General features: G+C 43.3%; 1 pseudogene; it reads left to right on the top strand.

The window, feature by feature from the left end:
• The first annotated feature begins 23,399 nt into the window (after positions 1-23,399).
• LOC147200751 (uncharacterized) lies at positions 23,400-24,431 on the top strand (annotated as a pseudogene).
• Positions 24,432-24,769: the final 338 nt, after the last annotated feature.

The raw sequence follows: 24,769 nt of genomic DNA, 5'->3' as shown, positions 1-24,769 counted from the left end.
TGTGATTCGCAACTTGGCATGGATCAATTAACAAAACACTTTTTTAACATAGACACAATTTTTAGTCCAAATAATAAAATTGCCATTCATAATTTCCTGTGGGGTTTTCCAATTGGATTTTTTTAAAGGCACAGTATTTAGCGAAATGATTCATAAAAAGTGGGTACACAAGTAAATTATGTATCTTCTGTCCTTAGTGGAGGAGCATTTTATTGTTCTGCCTATTACAGTACGTGGTTGGCATAGATCAATTAACAAAACATTTTTTATCTAAAGTAATTTTGAGTGAAACTAATACAATTGACGTGGTACAATTTACTACGGCATCCCTGATGATCTCTCATGGCACACAAATGTGCCACGTCACACCGGTTGGAAATCACTGCCCTATAGGATAAAGGTCAGGAGATGAAGGGTTGAACAGTAAGCTCACTTCCTTTTGCTCCTCCAACTTTGCTCCATCTATCCTGCCTGAAGGTTCTCAATTAATTCATTATTTTCTTGCCACATTGGTGGTGTCTAGGTCAAACATTATCATCATGACATGCTTGACATTAAGCTGGGACTCACCTGTTTTCCCCTGCCAGAGCCCTTGATGGTCATCTGCCTGGCACAATCACTGATCAGACTGTGCACACCTTCTGAGATCATTCAGCTTAATGCTGTGCATTCTCTTCACATTCCACTTGTCCTTGTGTTCTTCTGGCTCTGACATCACAGCCGCAACAATGATTGGTCAACTGGTGTTTTTCATGGGGGAATTTCTGCGGCACCACTGCACTCATCACCTCCCCATGGCAAGCCTGATTTCAGGGGTGCCCTCGGAGTACCATAAATTTGCTGAGGTGTTCAGTAAGGCCAAAGCCAATTATTACAACCTCACCGGCCCAGTGATTACATGCCCGGCATGCTTGCTCTCCATTAGTGGTCCTGAAAGAAAGGCCATGGAGACCAACAAAAGTGACTTGCTGCCTCCAAGCATCATTTGCCTCTCCTCGCCCCCTGTGGTTGCAGATTGCTTTTTTTCAAGGTTGGGTCCATGCACAAACGGACAACATAAACGATGAGACATGACACAAGTGTTGTCAGAGAGAATAATTATTTATTTATCGGCAATAATATTTATATCTATCACAATTCTTCCTGTAAAATTTACAGGAATACAAGTAACAGAACGTTTGTAATCATTTACAGTGTAAATGATTACCAAACTTGTGTCTGGCATAACGGGTGAAGATCAGGCCGCATCATTTGAACATGGCCAAGAAGAAGGTATGTCGTGGTGGGGGAGGTCAGTGTTGTCTGCAAATAAGACAATGCAATGACATTTTAATTTGGTCGGCCTGAATAGAGGGGAAAGCACACCTTTAAATAATTGCATTCATGGAGAAAAGTTAACTCATCTATAATTTTTGTTTGAAATCCGAGGAAACATGGTCGGCATATGTCTGCATCGTTGGATTTGAGAAAGAAAATAAATTGGGTGCAAACGTCTTGCCTTCGGGTCAATTATAAAGTCTGCATGGATCAGCAAATATTCATTATCTGTCTTCTGACCTCTGTTATATTCCTCGACTCCAATAGTCTACTCCCATATTTACTTTTTTTCCAAATGCTGTCCTTACTCAATCACCCCAAATTTGACTCATGCACGGTGTAAGCCAGGTATCCCTTCAAAGAGGGAACACTATCATCCAAATCTTGGTACACACTAAACAGGGGGACTGAGCCTGGGAAGAGGTTTTGGTGTCTTTGCAAAACTAACTCTGGTAAGATTTGGTTCAGAAATATGAATGCCCATTCACAGTGTTTTACAGAAGAAAGAAAGACAGATATATAGACAGAGAGACAGACTGACATACATCAAGAAAAAAATAGCTATCTTTTTTTATATACATGCTGATCACTACTTACTTACTAATTTAAAAACATCCATTGTGCCGTCTAACCCTTTAGTTTTTATAATGTTATTTAGATGTGTGGGATTGGTATTTTTATAATGTATAATGCTACATTGTGAACAATACCCTGAGAAACTGGAATGATGAATCCCACTGTACTCCAAGCACGTTCAAAAGAGGTGAGAGGCACCGAAGTGTCACGTCAGACCATTCGAAATCAGGGTGGTCTGCGTGCGAGATGACCTGCAAGGGTACCTGACCACACCGCCGGGCACAGGCGTCATCATCTTGCATACCACCTGAATAACATTATTAATCCAGTCAAAAGAAGATAAAATTATATCTTTTATTATATCTATAACATTATTAATTAATCTTATTCGCTAAGGAGTAGCTTTGAGCTAATGGCCGAGCGGGTTGATTCAAAAGGGGGCGTATACCTGTTTCCACAGCAACGGCAACGTTGGCCAATATTATCCAATCAAAATGGCTCCTGGAGCCAACTGCAGCCCAAACAGGAAATAAGCAGTGAAAAATCGATCGATGGATGCATTAATAAACAAACGAGAATATTTTTTTTTATCTGCAAGCCAAATTCAATCATCAAAAGAGCCATATATGGCTCGCGAGCCATAGGTTCCCGACCCTTGCTGTAATTGATGCTCAAGGGCACATGACGAGTTATTGAGACATTGAAATTTTTTGTTGTAGTGTTCTAACCATTGTTGTTAATGTTTGTTTCAATGAATTGTTTGAGATGAAGAAATCACCAGTGCATCCTTCCACTTAAATGTCCTACTTTCATGATACGACATCACTGTAGTGTGAACATTTTTACATTTTCCATAAATTTCAACTGAAAGCCAAATATCCCTAACTTTTTGTGAGTCGTGTATGTACAACTATGTGTAGCGTATGTAAAACTACCTTTTTTAACCAGTGTTTTACATGATGTGCCAATGTAATATTCGTACATAAACGCACACAACTCAGTCAAATGCACCACTATACCATCAGCGACACATAATTGAAAATAATTAATCTATTAAACAAGTAAAAAAACTGTGAGTTGCTAAAGCTAATTTAATTTTAAAAAAAGATCCCAAAACACATGCCAAAAACATTGCTGATATTATAAATATTTTATCTTCTTTTGACCTCTAACTCCTTGTCATGGCTGATGTCAGCCATAAGTGTGCTGCAAAAACCCCAATATGTATATATCTTCTTATTTTATCAGTCGAGATACTTATTAATTGTAATATTACTCTTCTGTTCATAGCTGCTTGGTCTTGGCCCAAATGTCGTTCCAGGAAGGCTTCTGTGAAAAGCGTGCTGTACTCCTGTCCAAAGTACTTATTTTTTCTTTCCAGACTTTGCATTTCACTTTGGCGATTAGCATGAGCTTCTCCATCTTCTCATATTTTGTCTCCTTGGTGTGTTGCATGCTCTTCATCCGCCTTTCGTGAAAGTGCTACTAGTTAGAGCAGCTCATTTGTCAACACTGAACCGAGGACTAATTACTAAAAGAGTGAACTACGTGGTGTGACGCAAGCTAGCTTAGCACCTAGCATTTGCGATCCACCGGGAAAGGGAAGGCAAGGAATATAGGAGTATGGGTAACACGTAATGTAGACTAGAGGGTGATCTTTTCTGAAATTTCACGGTCACGGAAATTCCATGAGCTTGGGAGTCAACTTTACTCATTAATCCAGCGATTGGAAAAGTACAGGATAAAAAGTTCACGGAAGCAGACTGGAGTGCAATTCTCCAATGGGATGGGGGGGCGTAGACAGATGCGCAGTCATTTTTTACGTGGCTGACCTCCAAAAGGAGAGCGGTAGTGGGAGTCATTCTGAATGGGAACAAGACAGGAGTGCGAGTCATTTTCACTGGGAGTAGGAAGGAAATGTTTTTTGCTGTGGTCCGTGACTGGGACAGGACGAAATATTTTCTGTGGAAGTGGGATGAGATGGGAGTAAAAATCCACTCCCGCGTCAGCATCAAACATAGACACGATGCTTCTGATTGATGAGCTGAAGTATGCTGTAGCTGCCATAATTCTCTCTTGCTGAGCTCTTAATTAGGGGATACTGGTAGGAGGAAGTGTTCGTAGGCTCATCATTTATTTAAGAGAACTGCCCTGAACTCACATCTCATCTGTGAGTGAGCAGATGATTAATGGGAGTCTAAAAAGCCCTCTGCAGGATGGAGGACAGAGCTCAAAGGATAGAAGGGCTGATGGACATGCTGAGATAGAAGGTGAAATGATAATAGAGGACAACAATCAGATACCTTTGCACTGATTGAATTGTTAAAGGTTTTAACATGCGCTGCAGTGCCATAATTGTACAAAGTATGATGCAGCTTAAAAACAAAGTGCCAATGGGAAGAGATATGGAAACTGCAGAACAGAGAGCGGAAGCGTCAACCATAAAAAGATAAGAGAGCCATGTAGAAGGGTGGAACATTAAATGACAAATAGTGCAATTTATTGGATTGCAAGTGAAACCTTGATATGTCAAAGGGCAGATAAGCAAATACAAAGCGTATGCATGTCAGAATGAAAGTAAGACTGAAAACAGATACTGAAATGGATGAAATAATAAAGACGAAAGCCTGTGGAGACTCTGGTAAAGTAATAAATAAGAATTATTTTTAGGCAGCTTTTAAGCCACCCAAGGTCAGTGTGACCTTACACAAGATAAAAGCATGAAAAGACAAAAAGCTTATTAAACAGAATATTAACATAAGTGAAATTCATCGTTTCCAGTTAGAAGGCCAGTTTGAACAGGTAACGTTTGAGTCAGGATTTGAATGCTGCCTTTGAGTCTGATTGTCTTATATGTAGAGCCAGAGAATTCCAGAGACTCTATGTTGAGCATCTGAAGACTCGGGCACCCATGTTCATAAAATGTGACATGGGGATGGTTAGGGGACCAGCAGATGTAGAACAGAGATTCCAGGATGCAGTGTATTCATGAAGAAAGTCACACAGGTAATGTAAGTGGCTAGGTTGTGGAGACCTTTAGGAGGGAGACGTTTTTTTTTTTAATAGCAGATGTGGTGTTGTGCAGGCATGGTATTCCAACATGTGCCATACTGTCTCAAAAGAGAAGAAAAATGGTGTCTACCCAATCAATGATCTCATATTGTTGTTCATATGTGTTCTCATCGATTAAACATTTTACCTGATAAGAAACAGTTGTTTGTTGTTTACTTTAAACCACTTGCATTTAATGTCCCCTAATGGCAGTAATTGCTTCTTTTTTCCTCTTAAAAGTAGCCGCCAGTATGAAAGGATGCTTATGACATCTACATGATTTGTGGAACAGCGAACAGTCAGACATATATTATGTGCGGTTACGTTGTGACTTTCAGTTGGTCCTTATAGCGTGAGCATGTTTTGTAAGCATCAACTTGCTTATCGGGCCACATTATCATGTCACTTTCAAAATTAGAGTAATGATTGTGTTGGCAATATACTATTTAGTGTATTTGTTTTTTAGAGAAGTTAAATGAGACGAGGGCGGCCCGGTAGTCCAGTGGTTAGCACGTCGGCTTCACAGTGCAGAGGTACCGGGTTCGATTCCAGCTCCGGCCTCCCTGTGTGGAGTTTGCATGTTCTCCCCGGGCCTGCGTGAGTTTTCTCCGGGTGCTCCGGTTTCCTCCCGCATTCCAAAAACATGCATGGCAGGCTGATTGGACGCTCTGAATTGTCCCTAGGTGTGAGTGTGGGCGTGGATGGTTGTTCGTCTCTGTGTGCCCTGCGATTGGCTGGCAACTGATTCAGGGTGTCCCCCGCCTACTGCCCGAAGACGGCTGGGATAGGCTCCAGCACCCCCCGCGACCCTAGTGAGGATCAAGCGGTTCGGAAAATGGATGGATGGATAAATGAGACGAGCAGGTCAAATTGTGGTGAGCACATTTGCTTCACAGTCAAGAGGTTCTGGGTTCAAATCTCAACTCAAGACCTTCTATGAAGTCAGTCTACGCTCCCTGTATTTGATCGGGTTTTTTCCAATTCTCTGGCTTCCTCCCATATCAAGTCAAGTCAAGTACAACTTTATTGTCAAATTCCTCCCTCTCAACTAGACAAAAAGACAACAAGAGGAGCCGCTGCGGGTGCCCACGCCGCCATCAAAAGAAAAGTTAACATAAAATGACAAAATAATACAACACAACACATAAAATACAGACAGTCGTGTAATCTGAACCACTTTCCTGCATACACATTGTTGTCTGAAGCAGTTATAGATGAAAGAGCAGCGAATCAAAGTGTCCTTTTTACCAGTGGATCAAAGACATCATGCTGAAAATGTGCACACGTCTGCTACAAGCTAAGTTTTGAAAGCAAACACGAAGCTGTAGCGTCCATTGACGAAAAGAGACTGGCTCTCATCTCCTGTCTCCCTGCTTCAATTCCAAGCCGCGACTCCCAGTTCCACATACGCATCGGCGCTCTGGGCTGACGCTCCTTTCTTCTCATCGTCGGCTCCTCAAGCCATGGAGGAAGTGATGTCATTGTCGGCAACGACGGACAGCATTAAGCAAGTAAGCAAGTAAGCATCCATCCAGCTGCAGACTGTCCAACAGCACCGACCTTTCCGCTGAACAAAGCGGGGCTATGAAAATGCTGCCTATTACAGGCGCAAAACACAATCGCCCCGGGGCTGTTCAACAACGACAGTCAAATGGCGCCGGCATTCTCCCACTCAAAATCTGTGCTGGTACACGTATGCTGCCGAGGCGCAACCACCAAGCACAGATTCTCCTTCTTTGACGAATCGTCACAGTCACCTTCACCACGTATCACAGGAGGATACGTGGTGAAGTTGACTGTGAAGACTCTAAATCAGGGTTGGTTGGCAGCAGATGAAAAAGTGGAAAAGACAGCCTTCTGAAGAAGAGGGTTTGCGCTTTAGGTTGGGAAAATATAGGAGTGCACCGCAATTGAAAAACAAAGTGCAAAGTGATGGATTTGAAAGTATTCGTGGAAGAAGGGCAAACATGTTACTTATTTACTGTATAGAGCTGGGCAATTTACTAAATGTTGGTTACTCCATCATTCGTCAGCGGCCTGGGCTCCGTCCGTCCGTCATCGTCAGTTAGTCAGTTGGTTAACATGACGGTCAGTCCGTCATGTTATTTACCATATCTTTGTCACTATAAGGTGCTTCGGAGTATAAGGTGCACCATCAATGAATGGCCTATTTTGAAAGTGTTTTCACATATAGGACGCACTGCATTGTAATTCGCATCGAATAGAAGCTACAGTAGTGGCTGCGCTTGCATTATGCAGCCACTAGATGGAGCTATGCTAAAGGAATACAATACAATACAATACAATACAATACAATACAGCATTATTTATATAGAGCTTTCACAACCGCTGCAGCTGTAGCAAAGTGCTTTACAGAACATTTAAAATACTACGTCCAAGAAATCAGAATATTGATACATATATAAGGTGCCTCGGATTGCAGGGCACACTGTCTGCTTTTGAGAAAATTGAATGCTGTTAGACGTGCCTTATCGTCCGGAAAACATTTTTTTAAACAGCGTATGAGCGATCATTGCGTTCTGGTTCGCCATGCACATAAAGCTGGCATGTCTGTTTATAAGCATCTTCTTGGCAAGAAGGAAAAAAAAACAGCACCAACAACTCCCCATAAATATTGTTTTTCATTGGAAAAACTTTAAAATACACTGGCGCTAGGATGGAGAGGCACGGCCAGGGAACTGTGAAATTCAAGTGAATTATTAATATTTTTTTAAGTACCCAACCTCATAAAGTGATCATTAAAATTAGCTATTTCTAAAATCTACCATATACAGTATAAGGCTGAAGAAAATCAATGGATAGATGTTATTGTTCTTGTCTCTCAAATAAATGTTTTGGCCTAAAATATGTTTTAATCTCTGCTTTCACTGATAGAGCACTTATAATAAATTATGTTTATTTTGGACTTGTTTTCTGGTCAGGTTACATGTTCTTCCTTGGAGGCAAAAAAAAAAAAGAGAGATATTGAAACAATGGCTAGTAATGCAAGCCTGCCTGCAAGTTTCCAGCAGTTTTCACAGAAGCTGCTATGTCCCAAAACCATGACCGATGTGGACATGAGTAAAGATATAATAATCATAGTCTGAAAATATTGGAAGAAAACATGATCAGAATCAGAATCAGAATCATCTTTATTGGCCAAGTATGTAAAACATACTTATTCATTATTTTGGGTGATATCAACGTCAGAAGTGTTGCCTCATCAGAATACATATGCTGTTTCTTCATCGCCGGCAAAACCACGCAGGAGACGCGCTGTGCGTGTTTCCATCAGTCATCAGCCGAAAGGGTGTCCGTCAGTGACCAAGAGATCGAGTGGTTAGTAACGAATACATAGACTGACGCAAACCCACTTCTGTTAGTGTTTAGTCTTTCTTTCTTTTTTAGCTTTTCGTCATTCGTCAGCAAAACGGACCTTCTGTCCTGACGGAATGCCCACCTCTGCTTATTCCCAGAAAAGCAATCTTTCACTCTAATAACTTTGAAGCCAGCAACAGTACACACACCATTTTTTGTTTAATTTAACTTGTCCGGAGTGCACATCTTATGTAGCATTAAAACATTAAACCTGGAAGAGGCCAGCACCAGATAATTGTGAGAGTTGGCTCAAATTAACCCCTAAAGCAGAGGTGGCCAACCCGCGGCTCGCGAGCCGCATGCGGCTCTTTGGCTGGTTCAATGCGGCTCCCGGGCTTTCACACAATTGTCGAAAACGCCTCGGCAAAGGCGCTGCCATTCAAAGACGGTGCTTAATACACACAAAGTACTACGTCAGCCTATCATCAATTCCGTTACTTGATTGAATCAGAAGACTGGGCAAAAAAAAAATGTGTGTGTGTGTGTGTGTGTGTATCTCTTTGCAGTAACAGTAAAAAATTGGCTCTTAGTCTCTGACTGGTTGGCCACCCCTGCCCTAAAGCATCAGATCCACATCGCGATAATTTTATGTAACCAGGTTAAAAAAATATATATATATACGAAAAAATCTACTTGGCACATAAACCCTAGAGCAGGGGTGTCCAAAGTCGGTCCTCAGGGGCTGCCGTCCTGCCTGTTTTCTAGCTCTCTCGGGAGCAACACACCTGATTCAAATAATCAGGGTCATTCTAATGCTGCTTCAGAGCTGGCTGATGAGACATCAACTGAATCAGGTCTGTTGCAGCCGAGAGAGCTGGAAAACAGGCAGGACGGCGGCCCCTGAGGACCGACTTTGGACCCCCCTGCTCTAGAGTTTAATTCACCCATGTAATACCATTTTTGTCAATGAGTGGTGCTAGTTCCTCAACCGTGGCTATGCGGAAGTCAGTTTGTTCCCTGCGCGCTTTTATTCCAGTAAAAGGAGGAGGTTTAATTCAGATTCAACACAGTACGAAACAAAAGAGTTTCGTTCCTATCTTTCTCGGGAACGGGAAGTCTCGTAAAGTAAAACATTTTAAGAAACCCAATATTAGATTTGAACTCGTGCGTAGTGTTTCCCCAGCTTTACAAGCAACAAAGTCCCCGTTGTCTCTTTTTTGCCGATGCCTCCTCATCATGGTTATGCATCTATATCAATATTAAATGATGCAAAATCAGTAATCACAATTGGTGGCTTGATAAACCTCATGCAGCGGCGCTAAATTTATGGTTTTGTATTATACTACCTGCTTCAACCCAAAATGAGCTGCGCATGAATATAACGCGTGCAACCATTTAGCAAATCAGCCCCCATATATTTTTGGCATGAGCAATCACGTTTGTGGCACTTTTTGCATGTGAAAACCATTAAATTGAACAGGGTTTCGAAAATAATTCTGTAAATTTTCTTAGCTTAAATTTACACAAGGGATGTGTAACCATGCACCATTCAAGAGTGCACTTCAGTATACTCAAACATCCCCTTCTATGATCAAAACATATTGACAACTGAAATGTGTTGGATTTTGAACTCAATTCTGTGTTCTACTTTTCACCATAAGTTGGGTAATGCCGATGAATTTTTTTTCCCTTTCCAAACATTTGTCAGATGAGTACTACATGTGCGATGCACCCATGTAAAATTATGCCAAATCTTCACTGTTTGTTTGTTTGTTTGTTTATTGTTTATTGAATATAAAAACATATACAGTAATACATTGAGAGAAAGTAAGGTAAGTAAAATAGTAAAAAGGAAAAAGGAAACAGTCATCATACAACACAATTTGTTGAAAAAAAGTTGGTACCTCTGAAATCATAGCAGCTTTCTCGAATTTTGAAAAACTTCAGGATGTTTTGGCAGAGCAGGTTATTGTGTGCTTTGTACATTAATTGGGCAATTTTAAAGTCAACCAGGTCATAAAATTTCATTGTGTTTAATTTGATAAATAGTGGATTTGTGGATATTTTGATCTATTCATAATTCGGATTTCTTTTTTTTTTGTAGTTTTAGAACAGGGAGTGCGTTTGTTTTACAGGCATTTCCCCAACAGCTGTTGACTCTGATAATATTGATAAAACATCTGATAGAAATCTGATGGGCTGTGAGAATCGGCCCTGCAATAGCCATTACTTGGTGTTATTGACATGACACGTTTGTCTGATCTCTGTGAAATGAGAAGCCAAGGGAAAAAAAGTCTCAAACGTGTTGTCGTTATCCTGAAAAGATAAACTTTAAACCTACTTTTCAAAAGTCTTTAAAATGGCAGACATAATTTATCAATATTTTCTTTGTATTTTTTGATAACACACTTTTTATGGGGCTTCTGCATGACGTGTAATACATGTTGAACTGCCTGGTTGTATTTGAAAAGAAAGAAGAAAGAAAATTGTGAATTTGAGAGTGCAGTCGTTAAAAAGCTGGTCTAAATTGAATGAATTTTTAAAAAATGACTGCCAGTGTTCTTTTCATCAGCAACGACAAAATAATTTAGTTGACGGCCTTTTCCTTCATGGCAACAAAGTTGTGATGCACTCATCATGGCTCTTTGGAGACAAAATGTGCAATACTGGTCCCTGTTTTAGTCACGCCACAATCGTCTTGACAACTCATAAAGTGAAAAAGACCTTTCATGCTATTTATCAAAAATTCTGTAGTAAATTTGTGTCGGCCTTTGCATATGTTGTCAAAACATATCTTTAAACATATTTAATGTTTTTAGAAATATATCAGGGTGGCTCGGTGGTCGACTAGTTACCACGTCAGCCTCACAGTGCAGACTTGCAGAGTTTGATTCCGGCTCCGGCATTCCCGTGTGGAGTTTGCATGTTCTCCCTGTGCCTGCGTGGGTTTTCTCCGGGTACTCGGGTTTCCTCCCACATTCCAAAAACATGGGTGGCAGGTTGATGGCACATTGTAAATTGTCCCTCGGTGTGACTGTGAGTGCGGATGGTTGTTCATCTTTGTGTGCCTTGCAATTGGCTGGGAACAAGTTCAGGGTGTCCCGCGCCTACTGCCTGAAGACGGCTGGGATAGGCTCCAGCACGCCCCATGACCATTGTGAGGATAAAGAGGTTCCGAAAATGGATGGATGGATGAAATAAATCATGAAAATGACTTTACAGGAATTTAAGATGTAACTTTTTTTTCCCAGAAAAAAACATTCCTTTCACATCCAAACACATGGTGAGCATACAAAATCAAAAGTACACTAATGAAAGTGCAAATAGGCACACTGCTGTTAGACTGCAGAGTTTGACCCCATCATGTGGGAATCAGGTCCATTGAGTCATTAACCCACACATTTAAATAACAATCAATATTAATAGGTTCAAAATGACCTGAGATAATTTATATACAGTGAACAGAAAGCACTGAAAGCCCGACTGTGCAAAGGCAGGGGTGCCCATTATGTCGATTCTGATCGACATATAGATCTAGGACTGGTCCCAAGTAAAACCGAGCGGTGTAGAGTAGAAAAAAAACTAAAAAACATTCGTGTGTCTTTGTGCATGTTAGTAATATATTTTTGTGTTAATGTACACTGCAACCTAATCATCCTATCAGTCTCATTTTCACAAAAAATATATTAAAAAAATAAAATAAAGCAGGTAAATCTTTAACCTACGTTGGCGCGTGACCTACGTCAACGGAAGTTGTTAGCGCTCAGCAGTCTGCAATTGCAGCTTGTGATCAGAGCTGTTGCGAAATATCTTTCATCGTCATTATTCTCATTCAGAGTTTGCTTCGTGTACAATTCACCAAGGACACGGGCAAAGAAGAGGAATCGAGAGGGCCCACTGAAGCACTTTAAAACGGTACGTATGAGCTACGAGAGTCAACAGGCTGCAAAAGTGCATCGCATGTCTCCGTGTCAGGCTGTTTATCATCATGGCGTGTGTGTGTGTACTTGCGTGCGCGGTAAGGAGCGATCCCGGGAGGTTGGTTGATCGAAAAGTCGATCTTTGGTCCAAAAAATTTGGGCGCCCCTGTGCAAACTTGCACACTTTTCTTTTGTACTTATTTTATCATTATTATTATTATATTATACTATTATATATTCCGGGTTGTCACTTCTGGGTTGAGTGAACGCTGGCGCGTCTGGCTGCCGCTGCTCACCCGCAATTATTCTTTTTAGGATCCGCGGACCACGGCGTGTTGGCTGGCCTGGCTGGGTCGGCTAGTGTTCCTCGCGACGGCGATGTTGCCGGCGTCAACTTTTTCGAGTCGCTAAATTCAGTTGAAATTCATCTCTTCTTTTATTATTTATAATTTAATCTGCGGTTTTATTGTTCTTGTTTTGATTGTAAAGTGTCCTTGAGTGTTTTGAAAGGCGCTTATAAATGAAATGTATTATTCTTATTCTTATTATTTATATTGTAGGTGGTTTTAATGGTACATCCAGTTCAACACAAAACAATTTTTACGGTGATGAGCGTTCTTGTAAACCAGGGGTGCCCATAAGTAGATTGTAAACTCACCGTATCTCGGGAAGGGAGTGTTGGTAACTCTCATAGCATAAACACAATCACTGCCAACCTTCCTCGTTTTATGCTATTGATATTGCTGTCTGTCAACAGCAGTGAATTAAAAAAAAAAAGAATGAATGTATTAATATATATATATATATTAATAGGGCGGCCCGGTAGTCCAGTGGTTAGCACGTCGGCTTCACAGTGCAGAGGTAACGGGTTCGATTCCAGCTCCGGCCTCCCTGTGTGGAGTTTGCATGTTCTCCCCGGGCCTGCGTGGGTTTTCTCCGGGTGCTCCGGTTTCCTCCCACATTCCAAAAACGTGCATGGCAGGTTGATTGGATGCTCTAAATTGTCCCTAGGTGTGAGTGTGGGCGTGGATGGTTGTTCGTCTCTGTGTGCCCTGCGATTGGCTGGCAACTGATTCAGGGTGTCCCCCGCCTACTGCCCAAAGACGGCTGGGATAGGCTCCAGCACCCCCCGCGACCCTAGTGAGGATCAAGCGGTTCGGAAAATGGATGGATGGATATATATTAATATATTCATTCTGTCGCTGGTGCCACTTCTCGTGGGCATAGAGACCGATTCTTGAGCGGCAGACTCGACCACAGATGGAGCAAGGGAAACCGGATACCAGGGGGGTACCAGCTGCCCGCTGGTGTCGTTGAATGCGTTTCTCGGTTCGTCTGGCTTGGTTAATTTTGTGTATTTGAGAGATTGCAGTGGCACAAGTGATCTGCCAGGTTGGTCTGTTGAGTGCAAGTGTTTCAAGCTGCGTGGGGTTGACGTTGGCTCGCTTTAGGAGGTCCCTGCTGTAGTCCTTGAGGCGCCGCTTTTGCCCCCCAGCAGAACGCTTTGCACCTCTCAGTTGGCCACAGAGGACCTGGCGGGGCAGGCGGTTGTCTGGCATGCGAATGGTGTGTCCAATCCACCGAAGATGTTTTTTCGCCACGGCCGCTTCCATGCAGATGGAATTGGTGCTTTTAAGGATGTCTGTATGGGGAATTCGATCTTCCCAGGACAGGCCAAGGATCTTTTGCAGGCAGCGGATATGGAAGGCTTCCAAGGTAGTAATGTGCCGGCGATATGGAGTCCATGACTCTGACCCGTAGAGCAGAGTGGAGAGACACACTGCATTGTACACAGCAATCTTGGTACAGGTCTTCAGGTTTCGGTTTTCAAAGACCCTGCTGCGTAGGCGACCAAAGGATGATGATGCTTTATTAATAAGGGTGTGGACTTCAGTGTCAAGGGAACAGTTTGAAGATAAAGTGGAGCCAAGGTAGGTGAAATGGTCCACTACGTTTAGTGGAGTGCCATTAATGTGAAAGCTGGGGGATGTGGAAGTTGGGGTAGCGAGTTGGAACATGACCTCAGTTTTTTTAATGTTGATCTGAAGACCAAAGGATTGGTACAGATTGGAAATGGTGTCCAGGGCGTGCTGCATAGAGTTTGAACTGTGAGCTAGTATAGTGCAGTCATCAGCATACTGAAGCTCACAGATCTGACAGATTTTTGTCTTTGTGTGAGGCTGGAGCCGTCTGATGTTGAAGAGGCTTCCGTCTAGGCGGTACTCCATATGGACACCGTCTTCATGTCCCATGCCACGGTGGAAGAGGCACGTGGTGGCAGAGAGGAGGATGATAAAAAGCACTGGAGCCAAGACACAGCCCTGCTTCACCCCGACTTTCGGCATTCAGAGTTGGTGCGTAGGCACTGATGAGTGTGGCGAAGCGTCGCTTTGCCAGGGGAATGCGCCATGTCATCAGCCTTTCATTGATGCCGGTGGGGGATTCTGGGATGCGCTTCAGCAGTTGGGACTTCACAGCAAAGCCAACTCCATGGTTTCAACGAGTGCCTTCAGGGACCCCTTTCCAGAAGAAGGTATACCCTGCACCAACTTCTGTCAGGGAGTCCTCTCCATGTATCCTGGTCACGCTGAGAGCTGCGATATCGATGTTATACCTCGCGAGCTCTGTGGCCACAAGTGCTGTCCTCCGGTGGGGCCTGTCAGGAGTTTCAGCCAGGTCCAGCAGTGTGCGGACGTTCCACGAAGCTATGCATAGATTTTTTCTATTTCGTTTATTATCCTTTCGACCGCAAGGGGGATGCTCCGACGATTGCGGTTTACCGTCCGGAGTGTGGAGAGCAGACAATTTTTAGACCATTTTTTCTAGGTCCCTCCCCATCACAGGGGTGAGCAGTGTGGAGCTGCTCAGTCACAATGGAAGCTGCCGAAGAGATGCGCTGCTCCATCCCGCAGTGTCAACGACCATCACTCCATTGCCGCCTGTGTGCATGGTTTGGCTAGGCACTCCCAGCCACATCCTTGGCCTGTGCCCACCGCCATTCCACATTGCCACAGGACTTTGGGGGATTAGGGGGATGCAGGGTGGGGGATTGGGTGTGGGGTTGGGGCAAGAAGCTTGCGCAGAGGTTCGGATTAAGGTGAGGGTGTGGGTGTACAGTCCTCACTCCCACCATCTTCACTCCTGCCAGATGGTTTCCGGTGGCATGAGGGTACCCATGACGACCTTCTCCTGGCAAGAGTTGCAGGGGCCTGCCGGTAGTCCGGTTTGTTGGACTCCGCCTGTGCCTGCCCCCAGGTGCCGGTTTGGGATCACTCTTTGTCTGGCCTCTACCCTTCGACCTGTTCGGCTTGGGTGACCCTGCCAGGAGTGCGGGACTCCTGCCGACATAGCTCTAGGGGTCATGGAGACGCGCAAAGTGCCTCACCACGATAAGGTGGTGATCCCATCGAGGCACACACACACACACACACACACACACACGTACACACACACACACACACACACACAGAATGTGTGTGCATATAAAAAAAAAAACACCCTCGGGTGGTGTCCGTCCCTCATTCAGCTCGGGTCCTCTACCAGAGGCCAGGAAGCTTGAGGGTTCTGCGCAGTATCCTTGCTGTTCCCAGCACTGCACATTTCTGGACTGAGATGTCCGATGTTGTTCCTGGGATCTGTTGCAACCACTCATCTAGTTTGGGGGTCACTGCCCCGAGTGCTCCGACCACCACAGGCACGACTGTCACCTTTACCTTCCAGGCTCTCTCCAGCTCCTCTCTGAGCCCTTGGTATTTCTCGAGTTTCTCGTGTTCCTTCTTTCTGATGTTTCCATCACTTGGGACCGCTACATCCACTACAACGGCTTTCCTCTGCCCTTTATCTATGATCACGATATCTGGTTGGTTCGCCATTACCATCTTGTCAGTCTGGATCTGGAAGTCCCACAGGATCTTCGCTCTGTCATTCTCCACCACCTTCGGAGGTGTTTCCCATTTTGACCTTGGGGTTTCCAGTCCATACTCCGCACAGATGTTTCGGTAGACTATGCCAGCCACCTGGTTATGGCGTTCCATGTAGGCTTTCCCTGCCAGCATCTTACACCCTGCAGTTATGTGTTGGATCGTCTGAGGTGCCTCTTTGCACAACCTACACCTTGGGTCTTGTCTGGTGTGGTATATCTGGGCCTCAATGGCTCTGGTGCTCAGGGCCTGCTCCTGAGCAGCCAGGATGAGTGCCTCTGTGCTGTCCTTCAGGCCAGCCCTCTCTAGCCACTGATAGGACTTCTTGAGATCGGCCACTTCAGTTATGGTCCGTTGGTACATCCCATGTAGGGGCTTGTCCTCCCATGATGGTCCCTCTTCCAGCGCCTCATCTTCTGTTCCCCATTGTCTGAGACATTCTCTGAGTACGTCATCCGTTGGAGCCTTCTCCTTGATGTATTCATGGAGCTTGGATGTTTCATCCTGGACAGTGGCTCTCACACTCACTAGTCCCCGGCCTCCTTCCTTTCGGCTTGCGTACAGTCTCAGGGTGCTGGATTTGGGATGGAACCCATATATATATATATATATATATATATATATATATACATTTATATTTATGAGGCATGCAACGGGCATATGACTGGCTGCCCTGTATGTCAATGAAGTGACAAATTTCACAACAGATTATAGGCAGGAGTCTACATTTGTTAATAGCTGGAACTGGAAAGGCTGACAGTGACTGAGTTAATCCCATGAGAGCTACCGACACTCCCTTCACGAGATACTAGTTGCTCACAATCTACTTCAGGGTCACCCTGTCTACTCTGATAATGTTTTCACATAATAATAACAATAATAATACATTTTATTTATAAGCGCCTTTCAAGACACCCAAGGACACTTTACAATAACAAAAAACACAAAACAAGACGGGTTGAGCAGCGGCAGCCAAAACGCGCCAGCGTTCACTCAACCCGAAAGTCAGAAAGAAACCACAAGGGAGGGAGAGGGGGAGAAAAAAAAACACGCTCCAACTACCCTCATTTGAGGATCATTTGAGTGAGGCAAAAAACTCCTGCACAAGCATATGACAGTTACAACAGGTCACAAGACATAAACAATGAAGACAGTGAAACAAGGAAATGTATGAGGGAGGGGGTGATGGTGGGGGACTAGCTTCCGTGCATACTTTCATCAAAGGGGAAGGTCGAGATAGCAGATGTTGTTTTGGTAGCAGGCTGCCCAAGAATTTAAGACAGCCTTGAGTCCGTGGCTTATGTCTCTTTAGTGGCGTCGATCAGCCAAATCCGTGATTTCAGTCAATATTTGAGCACAGATTCCAGTTTCTCAAAGTTGTTGACCATCTTGCAGAGACTCTCCAAAACCGCAACAGTTTGTGGTTGAGCACAGTCTGAGTGTTGGACATCCGCACTATGCCATCCTTAGACCGGCAGCCTCTTCACTTCCAATAGAGCCGCTCCCGTCAGTTGAATTTTGCGATAGATCAGGAAACTGCTAACACCAAACAGCAGCATACCTGTTATCGGAAGGCCGAAAATGTAGATGTCATCCACATCCTCAACGGACAGTTTTGACAGGCACACCATTCTCCGCTTCCTCCAAGGATTTAGGGTGTACCCAGAAGCAAAAGTCCCCGAGGGGCAAGCAGGCTCCCCACTGCCTGCTCTTCTCATCGAGAAAATGTTGTCGATGGCATCGAGAGACCAGCCAACCAATTCCATGTTTGTTTTTAGGATGAAAATACGACAGGAGGCTAGGAAAAGTCAGACAAAGACAGCACATGGACTGAGTGGCGAGCAGGGAAGGGTGGGGGCGGGGGTGGGGGACAGGAGCAGAAAGCAAAAGCGTCCGCCTTCGTCGAGAGCCAAGCAAGAAGCATAATGTTCCATAAAAGGCCCAGTTGGTTCAACTGGTGAATGACAGGGACATAACTCGTAAATGCATATCCATGTGGAAAGACACTGTCGCATATAGAAAAGTTCCTGCAATCGCTGACCACAATTCTTTAAAAGCAATACCGTTTTACGTTTTACCACATTATGCAAGCTGTGGCCAACCTGTTTATATCACTTAATGTTGAATGTGTGTGTGTGCGCACGCATGCGTGTGTGTGCTCATTTTCTGCAGCGGCGCTTTCATCCTCCAATGTACCGTTACAGCTGCATCTGCCCTGCAGGATGCTAAAATAAGTCAGCGGGTGATTCACAGAGAAAGAGGTAAGGCAATTAGACCATACCCTGTATGATTCTGGTGCATGAGAAACAATTCTATGGTGATACTAATTGTAAAAATTTAAAAAAGTGTAAAAAAAAAATTCGCTCAGCAAAATAGATCATGGTACAGCACTAGATTTATTTGCCTAAATTGCTACCATTGGCGGCACGGTGCATGACTGGTTAGCATTTCCGCCTCACAGTGCAGAGGTGCAGGGTTTGATTCCGGCTCCAGCCTTCCTGTGTGGAATTTGCATGGTCTCCTTGTGCCTGCGTGGGTTTCCTCCCACATTCCAAAAATATGCATGGCGGGTTAATGGAACACTCTAAATTGTCCCTTGGTTGTGAGTGTGAGCGCGGATGGTTGTTCGTCTCTGTGTGCCCTGTGATTGGCAATGAATTGGGTTATTTCTTTGCATTTGGGATAAGCCTGTGCAATTTTTCGTGAAGTTTGGTTTTAGCTTTTTGTGAAGTCCCGCACACACCAAAAACACTCACCAAAAAATGATGATCAAAAATCCTGTTACCTTTGCATTCATATTATTGTTTCACTATAACGATAACCCTTACCCTAAATTGTTATTCGTCTATGTCTTATTTATTAACAGTTTAATTGGGATAATTTTGAATGTTCTTTACTCTTTGTGGCTCGGCACAATGTCCCAAGTTCAGTTCTGTTTTCCGTTCAAAATCGCTTTTACGGGTCCAATATGCAAATGTTTTGTTGACTAGTTAAAGAAGTACAGTACTGCACCTAGGCATTGGTATGACTACTTTCGTCATTTGACCATCTACTCTACGACGAGGAAGCAGCGAAGATAGCCTGGCGATTTGAAAGTGCTGCACATATTCAGCCAAAATGTGTGTGCAGGTGTGGTGGGCAGGTTGTTAGGAGGCTTGGGGAAGAGCAGCAGTCATCGTTTTCCAGAACTGCTGACTGGGTTATAGCACTGCTCTTTCATTTTACCATAAAGCATCACAGCAGGTATGAAAATTGCACAGGATCTGACAGAAATAAACTTTCGTTTCTTAAACATCACAGATAATCATTATCCACCACTCCCGCCCACAGTCGGTGACACCCTGACAACATGCTGCTTTTGCAAAGCTGGCAGCATCTTAAAAGATGACACTCACCTCTCATCATCGCTTTTTACTGCTGGCATCAGTAATGTGCTAAACAACGGTGAAAAGCCAGCACATCCACAGAGAAAAAAAAAGTTCAGACAAATGAGCCAACATTGAATAAAACAGGTCCTTGTGAGATCAGTATTTTGTTGCCAAAGTAAGTTAGGATAATTCTTGTGGCAATACTGTACTGCACCAAATGTGGTAATTCCTCTCTTTTGTCACCAATTGAAGAAAATCCAAATTTTTTGTAGTCAAGGACATACCTGTGAGTAGACGTCAGCATAAAGTTTTTTTTTCAGTCTATCCAATGGTGGGAGTCTATGAACATTACAGGGCATCACTGCCAACTACTGGGTAGGATTGAGAAGAGCTGGCATTCTGTGCACTTTTTCAGTTTCCTAAACTTGATTTTCTTCCCAGTCATAGTACGGCGAACCACTGAAAACAAGTCCAACACCAACTTGTGGGACCGGACACACCAGTTGAGAGTCACTGCTAAAAGAGACAAAAATAGACCATAAACGGGAAAGTCTCAAGCACTGAACACCAAGTGCATGCATAGAGCCTGTTCAGCAGTCATGTACTGTAGATGTTGTCCAACTTGTAACAAGAGTCTGCTGGTGAAGACACCACCCCCCCCTCCACCCTCCATACTGGAAAAGTCACAAAATCAGACGCGCAGATGAAGGAAACATTTCTTATCATTAGTGATAGATTTATTCTGCTTATCTAAAATAGTTATAATATGTATCAAATACATAGAGATATAAAATAGATACAGTAGACTACGTAGACCGATAAATATACAGTATTTCAAAAAAAAAATTTTTTTTTTTTTTTGAGTGGAATTTTTCTAAGGTCTTCTTGGTGGTGATCGTCTGGCGCCTACTGGCCAGCCACCAAACAAAATGCCATATTAGTCCTTGATGCATGGGTTTTGATACAAGTGTGCCATTTTCTTGAGAAGAGCTAAGAACTGTTTCAAATTGGAAAATAAGCAATGCAGATCACTCCTTTAAAATGTAAAAATATAATTTTACATCTTTCCCAAGAGTAGAAGATGATGGGGCACTAAATACAACTGTTATATCTCACAGAAGGAGTTAGTATTTCAACGTACATGGATGGGGAAAAAAAAAAAATAGTCACTGACTGATGATTGCAGTTTGGTTTGGCTTGAAATAATGACGGACTGACGATGATGAACGGGTGCCCAGGCCGCTGACGAATGACACACTTTTGCAACTAGCCCACCTCTGCTACTTACTATTTGTTGTATTAAATACTCAAAGACAAGTTCAGTGTGTTTTAATTTCATTGAATACAATATCACCTAGGCGGCCCGGTGGTCCAATGGTGGGCGCGTCAACCTCACAGTTCAGAGGTATCAGGTTCAATTCCAGCTCCGGCCTTCCTGTGTGGAGTTTGCATGTTCCCCCCAAGTCTGCATGGGTTTTCTCCGGGTACTCCGGTTTACTCCCACATTCCAAAAACATGCATGGCAGGCTGATTGAACACTCGAAAGTGTCCCTAGGTGTGAGTGTGAGTGTGGATGCTTGTTCGTCTCTGTGTGCCCTGCGATTGGCTGACAACCGGTTCAGGGTGTCCCTCGCCTACTGCTCAAAGACAGCTGGGATAGGCTTCAGCACCCCCTGCAACCTTTGTGAGGAGAAGCGGATCGGAAAATGGATGGATGGACAATATCACCTGTAAACATTACAAGAACCAAGGTGTAGGAATTCCACTTAAGATACTTTTTTCTCTGCCAAGGCAGAAGGGCCTCTCGCCTGGTGGCCTCGTCTAGGAATTCCTAACCCCTTTAGAAGCAAATGTTCTCTTTGAACCATCTCTGATGGACAAGACCTTTCTCCATCTGGAGAAATTTGGGGTGTGAGGCATCTGTTTGTAGATTACACATTTGTATTATTTGATCACCTTTTCAGAGAGTAAAAATTACTGGCCGCAAATTTTTTCAAGAATTTGTACGTAGCAAATTTCCATCGTACCCGTCCACACCGGCTATTTGTCCTCTTGACTATCTAGCGACTCGGCCTCACATGTCGAGTGGTGTGCCTCAGCTCTATACTGTTTGTTGTACAGTCCACAAAATATCCTTCGTTACTCCCACTTCAATGGTGGAGGATTTGAATATAGAAATACCAGAAGAAATCTCGGTAAGAGCTGTTTGTAAGATATGTACATCATCGCTATGCATTTTCTTAACCTTCTTAGAGGTACCGAACCCAACCAGTTAATATGCACATTCACCGAACCCTTCATTCGTGAAAAAAAAAAAATATATATATTTTTTTACAAATTGAAGATATTAAAAAAAATTCATAAAACACAGGAAAAAAGTAAATACATTTTCAAGAGATAAGTATACTTTTATTTTATTTTTTAAATTCTACGACGTACTATCGCGACAGTCACACATTGACTCCTAAGCGAACTAAATTTCCCACAGCACTGATTGGACAAGCAATGTCATGTGATCGTCTGCGGCCAGTGATGACCAAGCGGGCGTTCATAACTAATTGACATGTTGAGTCGGGTGTGTCTTAACCTCCATGGCAGAGGCTCCGTCGAGCCCCTAAAACTGATTCAACGAACCCCTGGGGTTCGATCGAACCCAGGTTAAGAACCACTGTGTGAGACAAAGATTGTTGCAATTTAAAGTTTTCAAACGGCTCCACCTCCCCAGGGTTGGACAGATTTTATCCGACTGTAACCCCACCTTTAGACAGAGTCACCCAGTGATAATTTTACAGTTTGAGCCCTGCGAGTCCCAGGGACTCGCTGATCAGAAAAGTATGAGTCCCATTATGCATTTAGAGAGTCCCAAATTTCGAATTCTGAAATGGTCTATTTATTCAATTGCATATGATACTAACAGAAACAACACCAATATACATTGATAATTGATTCATTTCTTATAAACAAATGCTGCAAAAAATTTAATAATACAGGCATACAAGATTTGCTGAGATATAGGTTCTTCAGGTGCATACCCCCACTCGCTCCCTCAGATCCTCGTCCTCCCTCCGCCTGTCAGTGCCCCCTGCCCCCCTGGAGCGAGCGACAGCCAGTGGTCGTTTGGGGCTCCCGATTGTTTGGGGCTCCGGCGGCAGTTGATCCATTGGTTCCGCGCCGGTAGCTGGGTTCACGCCTGGGGGGCCAGCGGCGGTCGACCCATTGGTCGGACGTGGGCAGCGGGGTCCACCCTAGAAAACCAACCGGCCGATCGGTGAGCCAGGCGGCGGAGGCACAACACACTCGACCACCGAAGCAACACGAGCAAGCGATAGCCAGTTGGCGTGGTTGGGCGAGAGGACTCTTCGGAGCTCCGGTGGCGGCGGCGCTGGCAGCTGGAGCCACCACCACTTGAGGCCAGCCTGCTGAACGGTTAATCCGGCAGCAGTGGCGGTAAAATTCGAACACCGCGGCGGTGCCGTCCGGGGAGGCCACATGCCCACTGCCACGTCACCAACTTCCTGGTTGGCAGAAAGACCACAGCACACCTCATCAACTAGCTGACAGACGGCTAACAACAAAACCCGAAAAAGGAGACAATCGAGGTGGAAAGAGCCCACCGCACAGGGAGACACGAATCGGGAAGACCTCGACCAAGGCCAGTCGTGGTGAAATTTGAAAAATATAAGGACAAAACAATGATTCTACAGAGAGCAAAATACTTAAAAGGTACCAAAATCTACATTAATGAAGATTATACAGATATTGTACATCAAAAAAGAAAAGAATTGCTTCCAAAACTAAAAGCGGCACGTGAAAGAGGGGAAATTGCCTACTTGAGGCACGACAAATTCATCGTCCACCCCCGCACCAGTACTCCAATTCAACGGGCTCGACTTCAACATGTGAGAGCTGATTACCACCAGACAAAAACTTTGACTTAATAGATATAGGAAACAAACAACACAAACATGGACTTTAAAATCTTTGATTACGCTGAACACAAGACATTCGACCCAGAGAACAACTTGGACCCAGACAATAATTTCTTCAATCATAATTACAGCATCACAAACTCAGAGTATTATACGGATGAACAATTCAACACAAAAAAATACATTTTCAGTGATACATATAAATAGTAGAAGTCTTTATAAAAACTTCACCAAACTCAAAGAATAATTGACTGCATTTAATAAATTTACAATAATTGCCATATCAGAAACTTGATGATGAAAAAACAAGTGAAATGAAAATTGATGGATATGAAATGTATGCAACTCATAGGGAAGACAAAAAAGGAGGGGGAGTTGCAATATATGTAGATAAAACACTGAAATGCAGCAAAATTGAGAGCCTGACAAACACAACAGAGAATCTAATGGAATGTCTAACTCTTGAAATACACATTAAAAATGCATGAAATGTCATTATAAGTTGCATTTATAGGACACCAGGATCTTGTTTAGACACATTTAATAAAAAACTGACAGATATGCTGAGTTGTTCTAATGACAAGAAAACACGAATAATGTGGCGACTTTAACATCAACTTATTAAACCCAAATGGACACAAAAAAACAACAGATTTCATAAATACAATGTATAGCAACGGTCTTTTCCCAGTCATTCTGAGACCCATCAGAATAACAGTTGATACGGCCACATTGATAGATAATTTATTTATAAATAAGATTGATCATAAAAAGGAAAGTGGACTTCTCATAATTGATATAAGTGACCATCGACCGGTCTTTGCAGTCTTTCACAATTACTTTGATAGAAAAACTAAACCAATAACCCACATATCAGAAATAAGACTCAGAACCCAACATTCCATTGCAGCTTTCAAGCTCGACCTAGACAAGCAAAATTGGTCTGAGGTCTACACAAATGAAGATCCAAATACTGCGTTTGACGCATTTCAGTCAACCATAACCTCCTTATACGACAGCATTTCCCAGTAATTAAGGTCACCAGAAAGTACAAAGAACAAAGTAAGCCATGGATAACAAAAGGCATAGAAAATGCATGTAAAAAGAAAAACAATCTATACAAATCGTTTCTAAAATCCAGAACTAAAGAAGCTGAAACAAAATATAAGACCTTAAATACACGCAACGCCCACCCGATGCGACGGAAAAGACAACGCTGAAACAAGTTTTCACTTTGCGCTTTTCGATCATCAGATTCTAAACGACGACGTGCAAGTGAGTTTTTATTGCCGTGCGTTTTACTGTAATTGTGAATGATTTTAACTTTATTCACTTACGTCCTGTAGAACGCGGCACTAGCTTAAAAGCAG

This window comes from Hippocampus guttulatus, chromosome 9 (assembly GCF_054856545.1).
Source record: "Hippocampus guttulatus isolate MCC_2025c chromosome 9, RoL_Hgut_1.0, whole genome shotgun sequence".
NCBI classification, from domain to species: Eukaryota; Metazoa; Chordata; class Actinopteri; order Syngnathiformes; family Syngnathidae; genus Hippocampus; species Hippocampus guttulatus.
Note: the sequence above shows the minus strand (reverse complement) of the source record. Positions and strands in the feature narration are given on the sequence as shown.